This window comes from Chiloscyllium punctatum, chromosome 9 (genome assembly GCF_047496795.1).
Source record: "Chiloscyllium punctatum isolate Juve2018m chromosome 9, sChiPun1.3, whole genome shotgun sequence".
NCBI lineage: Eukaryota > Metazoa > Chordata > Chondrichthyes > Orectolobiformes > Hemiscylliidae > Chiloscyllium > Chiloscyllium punctatum.
Window position 1 is genome coordinate 125,258,088 of NC_092747.1, and position 18,132 is coordinate 125,276,219.

General features: G+C 42.6%; 1 protein-coding gene across 1 annotated transcript in view; it reads right to left on the reverse strand.

Annotated features, from left to right (window-relative positions):
• LOC140481653 (protein diaphanous homolog 3-like) overlaps window positions 1–18,132 on the reverse strand; it is a 604,739-nt gene that overhangs the window by 561,261 nt on the left and 25,346 nt on the right. The window lies entirely within an intron of this gene.

Here is an 18,132-nt window from a genome sequence, read left to right on the forward strand (position 1 = left end):
AAGGTCATCTGCCTCTAAAACCTGCTCAAAATCCTAATGTCTCTTCCCCACCCACGTGGCTGGCTTACTCCCTGTCTTGCTGAATAGAGAAACTTTGAACATAGGAGCAGGAGGAGGTCATTTGACCCCTCGAATCTGCTCTGCAACTCAATATGTTAATGGATGATTATCCAGCTATACAGGCTAATTCTGCCCTCCCCCAGTGTGACTTGACCCTTATAGCCACAAGAACTTTCTTTTGGGAATGAAACCGAGAAGGGCTTCTGTGCCACTGCTATGACTAAACAGAAAAGTTACTTCGTATTTCAGAGATCACAATGTGTTGCTGTTGGTAAAACTGAAGGTAAAGAGAAGAAACCTATTCACCACATAATAGCTGTTGAATAAGGGATTTTTACTGACTGGATTAACTCGGAAGCTTTGGAATAGCTCTGCAGGCAGATATATAGATGACTGTCTCTGGTAGTGTGAGAAACGATACAATTGGTTTGATTGTTCGTCAACCTATTATACATGCATAATATTATAAATGAAGAACTGCAGATGTCGGATGTCTAAAACAAAAACAAATTCTTCAGTGAAGAAGTCACCGTACTTGAACAATAACTTTGCTTTCTCCCCACAAATTCCAGACTTGCTGAATTTCTTCAGCAATTGCTGTTTTTGTTTTAATATATAAACATGTTCCATCCATCTAATTACTCTCAGGAGATCCACAATAAATTTTACAGTGTCCATACAGTTAACTGGTCTTACATAAATGTGTCCTATTGACATCTTATGTAATAAACAATTTCTTGTCACTCAAATACATTGTGATAATCCTTCATCACGTAATACAAGTCAGCCCCAGAGACAAATATTACAAGGAGACTGATGGCACCAAATCGATCTAAAGGAGATCCAAGCAGAACCAAGTGCGAGCTGCAGGCATAACTTAAAACAGTAACAACTAATATTTATATGTATCTTTGATGTGATAAAATGTCCCAAAGCACTTCACAAGATCAAAATATAACACTGCATCATGAAAAGAGGCATTGACTTGAACAGTATAGTCTCAATAGCAACAAACACAGTTGTATAGGAGGCCACGCTGACAGTTTTGGAAGGACTGTCAGTGTACAGGCATTTTCAAACAACTTGTTGAGACATGTTGTGGCACACTTTTGGAGCATGAGGTAGTTGAAGCCAGGCCTTCTGACTTAGAACTAGGGTCATTATCATTCCCTCACAAGAGCCCTCCTGTCAGCATAAAAATATAGGCTGTTTGCCAAGTATGCACACTGTTATTTCCAATGATATATTTCAGGTAGTTGCCAGCTAGGAATGCCTTTCAATCATAGACTTTTTCCTTTGAATCATAGAATCCGTCCAGTGTGGAAGAGACCATTCGACCCATTGAGTCCACACCAACTCTCCAAAGAGCATCCAATCCAGACCAATCCCCCCTTCCCCTCTCCCAACACCCTCTCCACCCCACCATATCCCCATAACCTTGCATTTTGCATGGCTAATCCACCTAGCCTGCAGACCCCTGGACACTATGGATAATTTAGCATGGCCAATCCACCAAACCTGCACATCTTTGGACTGCGGGAGGAAACTGGAGTACCAGGAAGAAACCCACGCAGACATGGGGAGAATGTGCAATCTCCATGCAGACAGTCACCCGAGGGTGGAATGGAACCCAGGTCCCTGGTGCTGAGGGAGCCATGTTAATCACTGAGCCACCATGTGCCGTTTGCATTCATGATTTTCTATAAAGCTGGCTGAGTTGCGTTCCTATTTCCCATTGCTATTTTTTTCTAAGACCTCATTTCTTCCTCATATCTGGAAGTACTTTGTTTCTGCAATACTTAACACATTGCTGCTGATTGATTTTTTTTCTGTTGTTACCTGCATGCCATGAGCCTTCACCCACTCTTTCTTAAGCTTCTGCGTGGTCTACTCCATTTCATAGTTCAGTACTTACAGTCATTGAATCATAGATCTGTACAGCATGGAAACAGACCCTATGGTCCAACTTGTCTATGCTGACCAGATATCCTAAATTAATCTATTCCCATTTGCCAGCATTTGGACCATATCCCTGTAAACATTCATGGGCCCACCCAGATGCCTTTTAAATAGCAGCCTCCAACACTTTCTCTGGGAGCTCAGTCTATCCAGCGTCACCCTGTGCATGAAGTATTGCCCCTTGGGTCCCTTTAAAATCTTTCCCCTCTCACCTTAAATCTATGTCTTTTCATTTTGGATTCCCCTAACCTGGGGCAAAGATCTTGGCTATTCACCCTATCCATGGCTCACATGATTTTACAAACTATCAGTTCACCCCTCAGCCTCGGATGCTCCAAAGAAAACAACTCCAGTCTACTCAGCCTCTCCCTATAGCTCAAAGCCTCCAATCCTGCAACATCCTTTTAAATATTTTCTGCATCATTTCAAGTTTAACAATATCTTACCGAAAGCAGGGAGACCAGAATTGTATGCAGTATTACAAAAATGACCTAAACAATGTCCTATACATCAGCAGCATGACATCCCAACTCCTATACTCAGTGCACTGACCTATAAAGACAAGCATACCAAATGCTTTCTTTACTACCTTGTCTACCTGCGAACCCACCTTCAAGGAACTATGAACTTGTACCTGAAGGTCTCTCTTTCGGCAACACTCTCAGGGACCTACCATTAAGTGCATAAGTCATGCACTGATTTGCCTTAACAAAATACAACACCACATGTTGTTGTGGTTCTGTTCGCCGAGCTGGGAATTTGTGTTGCAGACGTTTTGTCCCCTGTCTAGATGACATCCTCAGTGCTTGGGAGCCTCCTGTGAAGTGCTTCTGTGATCTTTCCTCCGCCATTTGTAGTGGTTTGAATCTGCCGCTTCCGGTTATCAGTTTCAGCTGTCCGTTGCAGTGGTCGGTATATTGGGTCCAGGTTGAATTGCCTATTGATTGAACCTGTGGATGAGCGCCATGCCTCTAGGAATTCCCTGGCTGTTCTCTGTTTGGCTTGTCCTATAATAGTAGTGTTGTCCCAGTCGAATTCATGTTGCTTGTCATCTGCGTGTGTGGCTACTAAGGATAGCTGGTCGTGTCGTTTCGTGGCGAGTTGGTGTTCATGGATGCTGATTATTAGCTGTCTTCCTGTTCGTCATGTTTTCATGCTTAGGTAAGCCTCAAAGTCCATTAGTAGCTGGTCACAACTGCTGAATTCGGCTTTGGATATTGCCCATCTTGGAGTTTGTATTATTGACCTGGCTTCATGGTTTTCTGCCAATGGGTTTTAATTCAGGCCTTTCGTGTGCATTTCTGGTTCCATGTGTCTGGTTATTATTATCACCATGTAATAGTGTGAATTCTCTATTCTTGTGAGTGAACAGCAGTGTTCATTATGACTGTTGACGCTACATTTGAAGTTACCACAAAGTATTTTGGACAAACAGACAAAATTAGAGGAACTTCAGCATTGACTGTTGTCACATCTAAACAGTCACCCAAAAGCAGAACATCATTCTTATACTTCAGGATTGCTAAAGATTTTCTTGTTCGTGCATAATTTTGTTTCCAACATAGAACATAGAACATAGAAAAGTACAACACAGAACAGGCCCTTTGGCCCACGATATTTTGTGGAGATTTGTTCCTAATGCAAAAATATAGTAACTTAACCTACGCACCCCTCAACTCACTGCTATCCATGTGTTTGTCCACCAGTTGCTTAAATGTCCCCATTGATTCTGCTTCCACCACCACAGCTAGCAACACATTCCATGCATTCATTACTCTCTGCGTAAAGAACCTACCTCTGACATCTCCTTTATCCCTTCCTCCTAATATCTTCAAACTCTCGTACCAGTCCATCCTGCCCTGGGAAAAGTCTCTGACTATTGACTCTATCTATTCCTCTCATTTTGAATTAACCTATCAAGGCAATCCATATGCTGCCAGTTCAAAGATCATTGTGTCCACTGCATAAAGTAAAGACAATGGACACATCTGATGTTCTTTTCATTGACACTGCTGGTCATATAACTGGCTTCACCATAGGAGTATGTGAAGAATCCTGTTCACACTAGTCTAAAAAAGTTTCAGGGGGATCTTAAGATATACTGCACCATGAACTGATGAGTGAGGAACCACAGAACTTTCCTCCTGAAATGAGAAAATTGGGTCAGATTGTAATGTGTTATCAGGTTCACCCCCTTAATGTATAGCTTTGTTAAGGATCATTTCCAACATAAGTGGAGGATTTTCATGCTGATTAACTCTTGGAAAAGCTGAGTAATTCTTCACAAAATGCCATGTAGAGCAGAATCTTACCAGGCTTTGGGTAACTTGGGCGAAGGAAAAATGAGTGGTAGAATCAAGCAAGATGGTCATCTCAACACTGAGATTGTCTTTCCATAGCTTTCCCACTTTGCTCAAGTTGCTCGACAAGATTCTCACCAGGGAGTGATAAGTTCCTAATCGAGACTCTTTATTGATTGTTAAGAGGCTTGTTAACAATCCAATGCATAATGGGTTATGGTCTTACCAAACTCACCACACAAACTAGCCATAAGGTCAGTTCAATGTGAAAATCAGATTGGGTTCTTGGTGGACTCTACATCCCCTGACACTTCCATCCAACAGGTGCCAACCTCTATAAAACCCTCTTGGCATATTTTCAACCTACCATACGTACAGGATATTTCTGCACCTCAGTGCTAAAACTCAAACTGCACCAGCAAATATCATTGCAAGGACTCTTTGCACCCAACTCATGGACAGCACCAGGCTATACCTCCAGGCTGTTGACTTGCTTTCATACCATTAACTCAATCTGAGCCAACCAGGATGATCGCTCTCTTGCATTGCCTTATCTTTTGATGCTTTGGCCTCTTGGCCAGAGGTACCTAGCTCATATTACTCCAGTCATGCCATGCCAATTAGCACAGACACAAATCCAGGAAGTTTGCCATGGTTGTTAGCAGGCCTCAGTCAAGTCAAAGGAGACCGCCTTTGAAACCCATCCTAGCCTTTCTTGGGGCAGTCAGAGTCACAATCCTGTACTCAAAAGGGATAAGGAACCAAATGACAGTAGGACATGCTGGCATTCTAAAACAATTCTCAACTGTGTGATAAAAGATGTGTAATTTATATACTATCTTAATCGTTTTGAGTTTTGCTTTGAAATTAGTGGCATCTGGGTCTTGATTTATTTTTGTGAAGGTCTTTAAAAATTAATTAGGTCTTTCCAGAACTGTGACTGAAGACCAATATGTGTTAGAGAGCCTGCAGGTTACTGGAGCATAAATGGACGTTTGATTATATTGTGAGCAATTGCAGCTGGAGGAAGAAAATATTAAGCCATTGGCTTTAGCAGAATCTAGGGTGTTCAATTTTTTTGTTAAATTTCTAAAAAATGCATGGTTCCATTCAAAGGAGAACTGACTATGTTCAGAAGCAAGTGGTATCTCCTAGAAATAGAAGTTGTTCAGGAAATTAAGGAAATACGTTACATTGTTGAAAGAGTATCATTTGTAAGACTTCCAGACCAGGAGCATTTGATGCATATTCTGTAGATTATTAAAATACTCAGAAAATCTAAGCTCTCAGTTGTTTAAGTATTCCATGAAAAAGACTTCACAGTTAACAAGACAGGAACTGAGAGAAGCGGTTAAACCGAAGGAAAGAAATTCCTGAACTTTGATGAACTAAACAGTGATGGTGTTGGGAATTAGGTGGGATTTTGTTTTGCTGCATGTTTTGAAATTATTCAAACAGTGTTATATTTAGATAGCTTGATTGGTTTATTTTATTGCTTCTTTTGCATAATAAACTTCTGCTTTCTTATTACAAAGCATGTCTGCAGCCTTTTGTGCTATATTTCAGTGAAATAGTGCCTGTTTTAATTTTTAAAATTGAGTGATTTTTACGAGGCAATCTTGATGTGTAAAACTGCTGAAGATGGCCACAGTGAAAGCATTGAGCAGATTCTGCTGAACAATCTTCTCAGTTGCGATACTTCCTTGCTCCTCATTGCCAGCACATCAAATTGTGGTCAGCACACTTTCCCTGTTTTTGGCACCTTTTTTGTTTTTTCGGATAGACATTTGAGGGCCTATAAATAGAAATAAAATGTAAAATAGGTCAGTTCACTAAGAGCCAGCTTATGCAAACAAAACATTGAGAGCCGAGACAAACTCAGCAGGTTGAGCTGCTTCTTTGAAGAAAGAAACCGTTCATATTTTGAGTCCAATATGACTGTTCTTCAGAGCTGAAGGTTGCAGGAAATCTTTCTGGTGTGCCGTTGACAAAGGTAAAGGAGGAGCAAGTGGAATCTAGGGCAAGCATACCCAGAACAAAAGAAAAATGGCTTTTAATGGTGGTAAAGGATAGATATAAATCAGGAATAGGTGTGAGTAGCAGAAAATAGGTCAGTTCCATTTATAGCATGCCCATGCAAACAAAATAGAGTTGGGGGTAAGAGGCAGTGATCAAAATAGAGGAAAATGTTCATGTTCTAAAGTTGTTAAACTCAACATTGAGTCCCAAAAGTATAATGTGCCTTTAATGGAAATTAGGTGTTGCTGCTCCATCTTGCATTGGCTTCATTGGGCCACTGTAGCAGGCCTAGGACAGAAATGTTATAGTTCGAATAAGATAGTGTATTGAAATGGCAAATGGCTGGAAGTTTAGGATCATTTTTATGGACATACCAGAGATGTTTTGCAAGTGATTGCCTAGTCTGTTTTTGGTCACAGCAATGTAGAGGAAACTCAATTCTGAGCAGTGAATACATTAGAAAAATTGAAAGAAGTACAAGTAAATTGCTGCTTCACCTGGAAGATAAATTTGGGCTCTTAACAGAACAGAGAAAGCAAAATAAAAAGTGATTGGGAAAGCTCCATAGGGGTGGGAGCGATGCAGAAGTGTAGTGGGCCAAAGTTTTGCAGAGGGAATGTACAGAGGTCCCTGAAGAATGCTGGAAAGGAAGGGGAGGGAAAAATGTGTCTGATTGTACCATCCTACTGGAGATGGCAGAAATTGTAAAAGATGATCTTTTGAATACAGGGACTGGTGAGGCAAAAATTGTGGACAACAAAGCCCCGCCATTCTTCTGGGAGGGAGGGGAGGAGATAACCACAGAAAAGTGGGAAATAGGTCAGACGTGGTTGAAGGCCTCATTAGCAGTGGTGGGAAATTGTTGAGGAAAAAGGACAATATGTTGGAAATACCGTTGGGAAAGGATTTGATAGGGATGGAGAAACTGAGGAACTGATAGTCTTCTTAATTAAGGTAAGTGTGAGAGTAAGTGAACAATGGATAATGGTGGAAAAAAAACATAGAAATCATAGAAATGAAAACATAGAAATCTAAGAAGAGAATGGAAGAGTCAAAGATGGACCAGGTGAAGTTGGGAAGATGGAAATTGACAGCTATTATTTTTTCCAATTCTGGACCAGAGTAGGAAGCAGCATCAATGATGTTACCGATGTACTCAAAGAATTAGGACTGGAACAATTATGATTCACATTACCCAGAAAGAAACAGGCATTGGTACCCATGTGTTTTACATAGGGAAAGTGAAACAGATTAAGTAATAACTTGTGTGAAAATAAATTCAGCCTGGCGCAGGAGTGTGATGGTGAATGAAGAAGCAGACCATCCTAATGGGGATTGGATATGTAGAGGAATTGCATGGCGACGTTGGGGTCACCAAGGCTGGGAAACTGGAAATTGTGGAACCGACGTAAAGGATCAGAAAAATTTTGAATGTAATCAGGAAAAGATTGGATGAGTGGAGAAAAATACAGTCAAGACAGGAAGAAATAAGTTTCTCTGGAGGAAGCAAACTGCAACATCAGATCTACCAGGGCAATCCTGTCTGTAGATTTTGAGAAGAAGATGGAAGTGGACTATGTGGGGTTAGGGGATTATGAAATGAAGGAAGTTGCGGAACTGTGGAAGGAAGATCTCCATAAGTGATAAAGTCAGTGGCAGTCATGGCCGAGCCCATTGATAAGCTGAGACTGAGAATTGGCATTGCATAGAAGTGTCCCATAGTGACACCCTTTGTGTTTGGTCTATTTTGATTGTTGGATCACCTGTTCAGAGGTTAGCTCTCATTCTGTCTGCAATAAATCAGGGAATATGCAATTGAGAATTAAAATAAACTCATCTCCTAAAGCCACACCTTTACATGAATTCATACTATATGTATCTTCAATGGAAAGTGTCAAGACCACTGGCAGCTGGAACCACTGGTTGGACGAAGCATATGTCCTCAAGATTGATATAAGGATTGGAGGCCAGTAGTACTGACTGAAAATCTCTTTCTGTACCTTGCCTGATAATGATCTTATTGGCAATGGGACTCCCTTCGTATTAAAAAGTACTGACCCAGGGTTGTAGTTGCTTCAGTAGGCTGCTCTGTTCCTGTGGAATTGTGTCTTTCATACCTCCCATTTAACTGCTTAAATTAGTGCTTCAACAGCATTAAAGAGCTTTAGAAAGGATAGGCATTGCTGACCTTGTGTAGAATTGCTTCCATTTTGCTTTTATGTCTCATTTTGCCTCACTTTGATTAAATTTTCAACAACTTCCCATCATTTCCAGTAAGCCATCATGTCACCATGTTCAGAAAAATCTTCTGAGGATTTCTTTCTCAATTCAACAATGTATTGAGGTTGTTCAATTTTGCTTTGTGGTTTCTCAGATTCCACTGAGAAAAATACCATCTACCTGAGACTATTGTGTCCACAGCTGCTATCATACGGGTTCTTTGGATCTTCCTCAAAACTTTGGCCTGACTTCTTGGTTCCTATTAAACAATTTTATGAACAGACAGCATGCTCTGTATAGGTACCAAACTACTTGCATATTATGAGCACATGACTAGTGAGGTCACAGTTATATCATAACTTAACTCAGAAACTCATCAGCAGGTCCATTAATCCCTCTCCTGACATGGACTTTGGTAAAGTAGGCACGATATGTGTCAGATTAGGGGTCTGGAAGTGAGCAGCACTGCCATGACAGTCTTAAATTTTAACAGCACTGTAGTGCTGGCTCAGAACTTTGATAGCATTACCAACTACACTTTAAGAAAATTGTCATTTTAAGTCAAGGTTGGAAGTCTGAGGAAATTCTGAATGTTACTAATTTAGAACCAGCTTCCAATTAAGCTAAGCCTGTTGAAGTTTCAGACCGATTGACTAATTGAAGCTCAGTGGAATTTGAGCAGGTAACAATAAAATAAAAGACAAATTCTTAAAAAATAAGATATCAGAAGAGGTGTCTTCCACCTTCAGTCATTGGGGAAATTTTAAAAACGTGTTTAATGAGTTCCTTTCCTTTATCAAGCAAAGTTAATTCTGAATATTACCATTCCTGACATGTTATTTTCAATTTAATGATGTCTAAGGAATGAAATGTACCAGAGATTGGGACACCTTATCTGATTGCTCAGGATTTTACATACCTGATGTAGAACTTATGTTATGAAAATTAAGCTATGTAGGATCTACCTGTCAAAATGAGAAATATTATTTTGGAAGTTGGAAGGTGAAAAGGAGGGCATAAAAATTTTGGGCTCAAGTGTTATGAAGTTGAAGGCATGTACTGTACCTCTAAGAGAAAGTGAATGCTGTTCTGAACTAAGAGCTTACAAGCACCTGTGATGACTAATGGCAGTCCCACAGTGTACTGGAATATTGAAAATATGTAACATTTGGCTGTGAAATGGATACCTGAGTTTGTTGCTATTTTGACAACAATTCAAATTTAACTGATCAGTTTAAGTTATGCCCCAGGATACTACAACCCAATCGAGATTGAATTTATTGTTTTGCCAACATCGAACCAATGAGACGATCTGACAGTGTAATGGGTACTGGAGTTGGGAGGTCATGTTGCGGCTGTACAGGACATTGGTTAGGCCACTGTTGGAATATTGTGTGCAATTCTGGTCTCCTTCCTATTGGAAAGGTGTTGTGAAACTTGAAAGTGTTCAGAAAAGATTTACAAGGATGTTGCCAGGGTTGGAGGATTTGAGTTATAGGGAGAGGCTGAACAGGCTGGGTCTGTATTCCCTGGAGCATCAGAGGTTGAGGGATTACCTAATAGACTATTATAAAATCATGAGGGACATGGATAGGATAAATAGACAAAGTTTTAGGGTGAGAGGGGAAAGATATAAAAGGGACCCAAGGGGCAACCTTTTCAGACAGAGGGTATGGAATGAGCTGCCAGAGGAAGTGGTGGAGGCTGGTACAATTGCAACATCACAAAGGCATTTGGATGGTTATATGAATAGGAAGGGTTTGGAGGGATATTGGTCAGGTGCTGGCAGGTGGGACTAGATTGGGTCAGGATATCTGGTCATCATGGATGGGTTGGACCGAAGGGTCTGTTTCCATCTAATTTTAATTGTAATTTATAATTGACTTTAAATTGAAATTTGTAGTTTAAAATTCTGCAGTAACAAACTTTGGGCAGGTTTATTTTCAGTGGGTAAATTAAAAATGAGCCTAATTAAGAATGGATGTAAATGGATCCTGATGAATGAATTAGTGAATGCAAGGTCTTCCGTTTGTGTTTGGGTCTCATCTTTTTCTTGTTCTCTTTCTTTAAGAAAAAAATCACTTGTTAAATTTAAGATTGATACCACTGTGTTAAAAAAGGGGGTAAAACTATAATAAAGGGCTAAGATTGGAAATTCTTTAAGTACTTAAAGAATTACATCTCTATGACTCTATGACTCTCAATCAAAATACAGGCATTTTGAAAATTGGAGACAGAGCAACTGCCATTGACAGAGATCCAAGAAATTAGGAAACACTCTCTATCAAAGGTACCTTTTCATATGGAACATAATCACAGTAAAAAAGAAAGAAGACTCCCCAGGGAGATCCTCAGCCAGAAGAAGAAAGACACCGAAGACGACAGCCACTGTGTGATTTTGAAATTAAGTTGATGTAATTTTAGTGTCTTATTGGAACAGCATATTGTTTTTGAGTTTGAGACAGGTAATAAGCAATTAAGAGAAAGGGGGAGTTCGAGTTGTGAATAGTTGTTGTTTAATGTTCATTTTTAGAGTTAAAGAATAAATTGATATTATTTTCTTTAAATAGTGGAACTTGGGAGTTCTCTGTCGCCCATATTTTAACAGATTATGAGGTGAGGTGAGCTTTTCTAGGTGTTTGGTTTAATTAACAGAAGGGTTCACCGTTATATCATAACACAAGCCTTTGAGGTAGACAAGATGTTTCCAAGGCACATTAACATCCTCCCCACCTGCCACTGTATCAGACTGAAAAGATTACTCATTACCTAAATGTCCTATCTGAACCTGAGCTAAGCTGCAGCGTCTTTTCCTCTTCATGATTTGTTGTATTTCCTGTCTCCCTACAACGTTGGATTCAGTTCATCTGTGGTTAAAATAATGGTCTATGCTTGCATTGCAATAGCTACAGACTGGACTCCAGTACTCTGCTAGGAGAAAGTGAGGACTGCAGATGCTGGGGATCAGAGCTTAAAACTGTGTTGCTGGAAAAGCGCAGCAGGTCAGGCAGCATCAAAGGAGAGGGAGAAGGGCTAAAGAAGGGCTTATGGCCGAAACGTCGATTTTTCCTCTCCTTTGATGTTGCCTGACCTGCTGCGCTTTTCCAGCAACACGGTTTTAAGCTCCAGTACTCTGCTGACTAGTTTCATGTCAAATTAAACTCAATGAAACTATACTGTCTGTATGTTGACCTCAAACCAGGTCCAATTCCACCATTACCCCTCTGCTATTGATCAACATTGTCTGCCAGTCCAACGATGGTTTGGTTCAGCAATCTAAACCATAAATTCTGGGATTCTTTTCCCTCAACCTATGTCTCTCAACTTCTCTCTTTTAGGTGCTTGTTTAGATGAACCTTAGAATCTCCTTCTTTGACCAAGCTATTGACCACAAGCCCTCATGTTACCTTTCTGGCTCAGTACTAATGTCTGGTTACAATGTGAAATGTTCAGAATGTGTGACAGCATTAATGCTTCAATACAAATGTAAACTTTAGCGTAAATGTAATTTGGTAAAAAGACAATGCACAATAGCAGTATTTGATTGGGTTCAGCCTCAAAGAAGATCAGAGGATCAGAGGATAAGAGAAACACAGACTGAATCCATTCTTTTGCTAAGGAGGAAACTGCCTACATCTTCAAGTTGTGCAAATCTAATTTTAATTGTAATTTATAATTGACTTTAAATTGAAATTTGTAGTTTAAAATTCTGCAGTAACAAACTTTGGGCAGGTTTATTTTCAGTGGGTATATTAAAAATGAGCCTAATTAAGAATGGATGTAAATGGATCCTGATGAATGAATTAGTGAATGCAAGGTCTTCCGTTTGTGTTTGGGTCTCATCTTTTTCTTGTTCCCTTTCATTAAGAAACAATCACTTGTTAAATTTAAGATTGATACCACTGTGTTAAAAAAGGGCGTAAAATTACAACAAAGGGCTAAGATTGGAAATTCTTTAAGTACAAACAGAGTGTTTTAAAGAATAACTTTATTAACACGTGAGAGATGGCAAATCTACAACGATTTGCAGCTGCAGCGTGTGGGAGCTCATGGACATCAAGGTAATCCACAGAGAACACAACATAGCAGATGTTTGCAGCTTGAACACCTTTGGATCTATTATAAGGAGCTCAAGTGCAAGCTGTAGACATTGCATCCCATCAAGGAAGGGGATTGTCTCTCGGACACTTTGCTCCAGGAGACAGTCAGATAACTTAGATTTGCTCATTCAAATCTCATGTGTGATCAAGGACAGGAGGGTAGATGAATAGGAATAGTGGTCTAAGGGGCAGCTCTCAAGGAGCCTGTGTCGCTGCAATTGGTCAAAATTTATGAGGTTCATGCAAGCTGTGTGGAAGAGAGTGGGGATTGCAGAAAGGATGAGCAATCTGATCATGATATCATGTTAAAAGGAGGCATTCAAGTCGGGGAGGAAATAGGAACATTATAATGGGAGCAGGCAATATAATTAAGAAGATAGGCATTGTTCACTGCAGCCTAAATCATCTTTCATAAAGCCTGTGTTACCTGTCAGGTGCCAAGATTAAAACTGTCTCCTGAGACTGGAAGGACTTTGAAATGGGAGAGAGGGATCTACTTCTTATCATCCATGTTAGCACTAATGATATTGATCAACTAGGAGAAAGTGAGGACTGCAGATGCTGGAGACCAGAATTGAAAAATGTGGTGCTGGAAAACACAGCAGGCCAGGCAGCATCCGAGGAGCAGGAGAATCAATGTTTCGGGCATAAGCCCTTCTTCAGGAATGAGGCTGGTGTGCCAAGTGGGCTGAGATAAAAGGTAGGGGGAGGGAATTTGGGGGAAAGGCGCTGGGAATACAATAGGTGGAAGGAGCTGAGGGTGAGGGTGATAGACCGGAGAGGGAGCGGGGGCGGAGAGGTCGGGAAGAAGATGACAGGTCAAGAGGGCGGTGCTGAAACCGGGGGTTGGGACTGAGATAAGGTGGGGGGAGGGGAAATGAGGAAGCTGGAGAAATCTACATTCACCCCGTGTGGCGGAAGATCGAGGGCGGGTAAGAGGCCAGCACAGGGTGTCCAGGTGGATGGGGTGTGTTGGAGGTGGGAGAAGGGGTCGTCAGAGGGTAGACGAGAATCCTGATTGAAGAAGTAGGCGCAGAGGCGAAGGCGGCGGAAGAAATGCTCGATGTCTCGCCGTGTGTTGAACTCGTTAATCCGGGAGTGTAGGGGGATGAAGGTGAGGCCTCTGCTGAGGACTGATCTTTCATCCTCAGAGAGGGGGAGGTCTGGAGGGATGGTGAAAACACCGCAGGGCTGGGAGCTAGGACCCGCACCCCCACTCCCAGCTCCAGCCCCACACCAGGTCCTAGCTCCCAGCCTTGCCATATTTTCACCATCCCTCCAGACCTCCTCCTCTCTGAGGATGATAGATCAGTCCTCAGCAGAGGCCTCACCTTCATCCCCCTACACTCCCGGATTAACGAGTTCAACACACGGCGAGACATCGAGCATTTCTTCCGCCGCCTTCGCCTCAGCGCCTACTTCTTTAATCAGGATTCTCTCCCACCCTCTGACGACCCCTTCTCCCACCTCCAACACACCCCATCCACCTGCACACCCCGTGTTGGCCTCTTACCCATCCTCGATCTTCCGCCTTGGAACCCTCCAACCACACAGAATGAATGTAGATTTCTCCAGCTCCCTCATTTCCCCTCACCCCACCTTATCTCAGTCCCAACCCCCGGTTTCAGCACCGCCCTCTTGACCTGCAATCTTCTTCCTGACCTCTCCGCCCCCACCCCCTCTCCGGCCTATCACCCTCACCTCCTTCCACCTATCGTATTCCCAGCGCCCCTCCCTCAAATTCCCTCCCCCCTACTTTTTATCTCAGTCCGCTTGGCACACCAGCCTTATTCCTGAAGAAGGGCTTCTGCCCGAAACGTTGATTCTCCTGCTCCTCGGATGCTGCCTGGCCTGCTGTGTTTTTCCAGCACCACATTTTTCAACTAATGATATTGATTTGACTGGAAAAGACATTCTGCTGAAATACTTGAAAGTTAGGAGCTAAACTAAAAAGAAGACCATCCAAAATAATTTCAGGATTGCTACTGTGTCATGGGTAAACTGGCATAGGGTGAATGAAGTCAAGGGTTTAGATGTGTGGCTTTAAACTGGTGAGGTAGGAATGAGTTTCAATTCATGGGGCACTAGCATCAGTACTTGAGTAGATTGGACTGGTTTTCGTCAGACATGCTTCATTTGAATTGTCTGGGCCAGTATCCTGATGAATCAAATAACTAGGACTGTAAAAAGGGCTATAAACTAATCAGCTGTTTGGTGAGGACCTATGCACACTTACAGCAAAACTTGTTTGTAGGGCTTCTATTTTGATAATGCTATCCAAAGTGGGACAGAAAGGAACAATATGTACATTCATAGGAAAAAACTGCAAGTGCGGTCAAAAGGGAAACAAAAGGTAAAAAGGTAAAAATTAATAGATCTTAAATGTGTGTAGTATTCAGAACAAAATAAATGAATTAACAGTACAAATGGAGGTTAATGAGGATGATCTTACAGCCATTGTGAAGACACTCCATTCATAAGTCTGATAACAACGAGGAAAAAGCTATTCTTAAATCTGTTGGTGAATGTTTTCAGACTTCTGTATCTTCTGCCTGATGGAAGAGGATGGAAGAGAGTATAACTGGGGTGGGAGGGGTCTTTGATTATGTTGGCTGCTTTCCCAAGGATGCGTGAAGTATAGATGGAGTCAATGGATGGAAGACTGATTGGTGTAACGGATTGGGCTGTATTCACAAGTCTCTGTAATCCCATGCCGTCTTGGACAGAGCAGTTGCAATACCAAATTGTGAAACATCTGGATAAGATGCTTTCTATGTAGCATCAGTAAACATTGATAAGAGTCATTGTGGACACACCAAATTTCCAAAGCCTTCTGAGCAAGTTGAAGCTTTGGTATGTATTCTTAACTGTCACGTAAAAGTGGGTGGACCAGGATAGATTGTTGGTGACATTTACTCATAGAAACTTTAGCTCTCAACCATCTCCACCATAACACCATTGATATAGACAGGAGTGTGTCCTCTATTCTGCTTTCTGAAGTTGATGACCAGCTCCTTCATTTTGCTGACATTGAGGAAGAGATTGTTGTCTTTACATGTGCTACTAAGCTCTCTAACTCTTTACTGAACTCTGTTTTGTCGTTGTTTGAGATCCAACCAATTACAGTGATGTCATCAGCAAATTTGTAAATGGAGTTAGAGCTGAATTTGGCCATACAGTCATGAGCATATAAGGAATATTGTAAGGGGCTGAGTATGCAGCCTTGCAGGGTACCGGTGTTGAGGATTATTGTGGAAGAGGTGCTGTCACCTCTCTTCACTGATTGCGGTCTGCGGGTCAGGAAGTCAAGGATCCAGTTCTGGAGGGGCAACAGAGTCCTAGGTCTTGGAGTTTGAAGATGAGTTTATTTGGAATTACGGTGTTGAAGATGGAGTTAAAATCAATAAATAGGAGTCTGAAATAGGTGTCCTTGTTATCCAGATGTTCCAGGGATGAGTGTAGGGCCAGGGAAATTATCAGATCAGCTAAAATCTCCATAAACAGTGGAGCAAACTTGGTGGGTCAAATGGCCTACTTCTGCTCGTATGTTTAATGGTCTTACTAATATTACAGGGAGAAAGTGAGGACTGCAGTTGTTGGAGATCAGAGTCGAGAGAGTGGTGCTGGAAAAGAACACAGCAGGTCAGGCAGCATCCGAGGAGCAGGAAAGTTGACATTTCAAGCAACAACCCTTCATCGGGAATGAGGCTTGTTGAGCTGAGGGGGTGGAGAGATAAATGGGATGGGGGGTGGGTCTGGGGGAAGGTAGCTGAGAGTGCAATAGGTAGATGGAGGTGGGGATAATGGTGATAGGTCAGAGAGGAGGGTGGAGCGGAGAGATGGGAAGGAAGATGGACAGGTCATGAGGGCAGTGCTGAGTTGAAGGTTGGAACTGGGATAAGGTGGAGGGAGGGGAAATGAGGAAACTGTTGAACTCCACATTGATGCCGTGTGGTTGGACGGTCTTCAAGGTGGAAGAGAGGCATTCTTCCTCCAGGCATCGGATGGTCGGGGTGTGGCAATAGAGGAGGCCCACGACCTGCATGTTCTTGGCAGAGTGGCAGTGGGAGTTGAAGTGTTTGGCTATGGGGCAGTAGGGTTGATTGGTGCAGGCATCCTGGAGATAATCTGTGATGTGCTCTGCAAATAGGCATTATGTCTCCCCAGTGTAGAGGAGACCGCTTTGGGAGCAACAGATACAGTAAATGACAGAGGTGGAAGTGCAGGTAAAACTCTGATGGATGTGGACCTCTTCTTTTGGGCCTTGGACGGAGCTGAGGGGGGAGGTGTGGGTGCAGGTTTTGTAATTCCTGCAGTGGCAGGCAAAGGTGCCGGGAGGGGAGGGTGGGTTGATGGGGAGCATGGACCTGACAAGAGAGTCATGAGGGAATGGTCTTTACGGAAAGCAGGTAAGGGGGGGAGGGAAATATATCTCTGGTGGTGGTATCCTTTTGTCGGTGGCGGAAATATATATGGAGGAAGGTGAGGACCAGGGGCATTCTGTCCTTGTTGCGGTTGGAGTGATGATGTACCAGTGTGGAGGTGCTGGTAGTGGATGGCATCATCGAGCACATGGGAGGGGAAATTGCAGTCTTTGAAGAAGGAGGCCATCTGGTGCGTTTTGTGGTGGAACTGTTCCTCCTGGGAGCAGGTGCAGCGGAGGCAGAGGAATTGGAAATAAGAGATAGCATTTTTACAGGTGGCGAAGTGGAAGGAGGTGTCATCCAGGCAGCTCTGGGAGTCGGTGGGTTTGTAGAAGATGTCTGTGTTGAGTCAGTCACCGTTGATGGAGATGGAGAAGTCCAGGAAGAGGAGGGAGGTGTCTGAGATGGTCCAGGTGAACTTAAGGTCGGGTGGAATGCGTTAGTGAAGTTGATTAACTGTTCAAACTCCTCGTGGGTGCACAAAGTGGCACCGATACATCATTAATGTAGCAGAGGAAAATGTGGGGAATGGTGGTGGTGTAACTGCGGAAGCTGGACTGTTCCACGTAACTGATAAAAAGACAGGCATAGCTGCGACCCATGTGCCTGCCCATGACTACCCCTTTCATCTGGAAGAAGTGGGAGGATTCAAAGGAGAAGTTCTTGTGTGAGGACCAGTTCAACCAAATAGGAGTGTCAGTGGAGGAAAACTGATGGGGACACTGGGAGAGGAAGAGACAGAGGGCCTTGACCCTCATCAAGGCAGATGGAGGTTATTAGAGACTGAATGTTCATGGTGAAAATGAGGCACTGGGGGCCAGGGAAACAAAAATCTTGGAGGAGGTGGAAGGCGTGGATGGTGTCCAAACGTAAGTGGGGAGTTCTTGAACCAGGCAGGATAGGACATTAGTACAAAATGTAGAGGTGTGTTCTGTGGGACAGGAACAGGATACAATGGGTCAGCTGGGGTAGTCAGGCTTGTGGATCAGGCTTGTAGGAGGTAAAACCGTGCGGTGCAGGTTCCCAGACTAGAAGGTTGGAAGCTGTGGG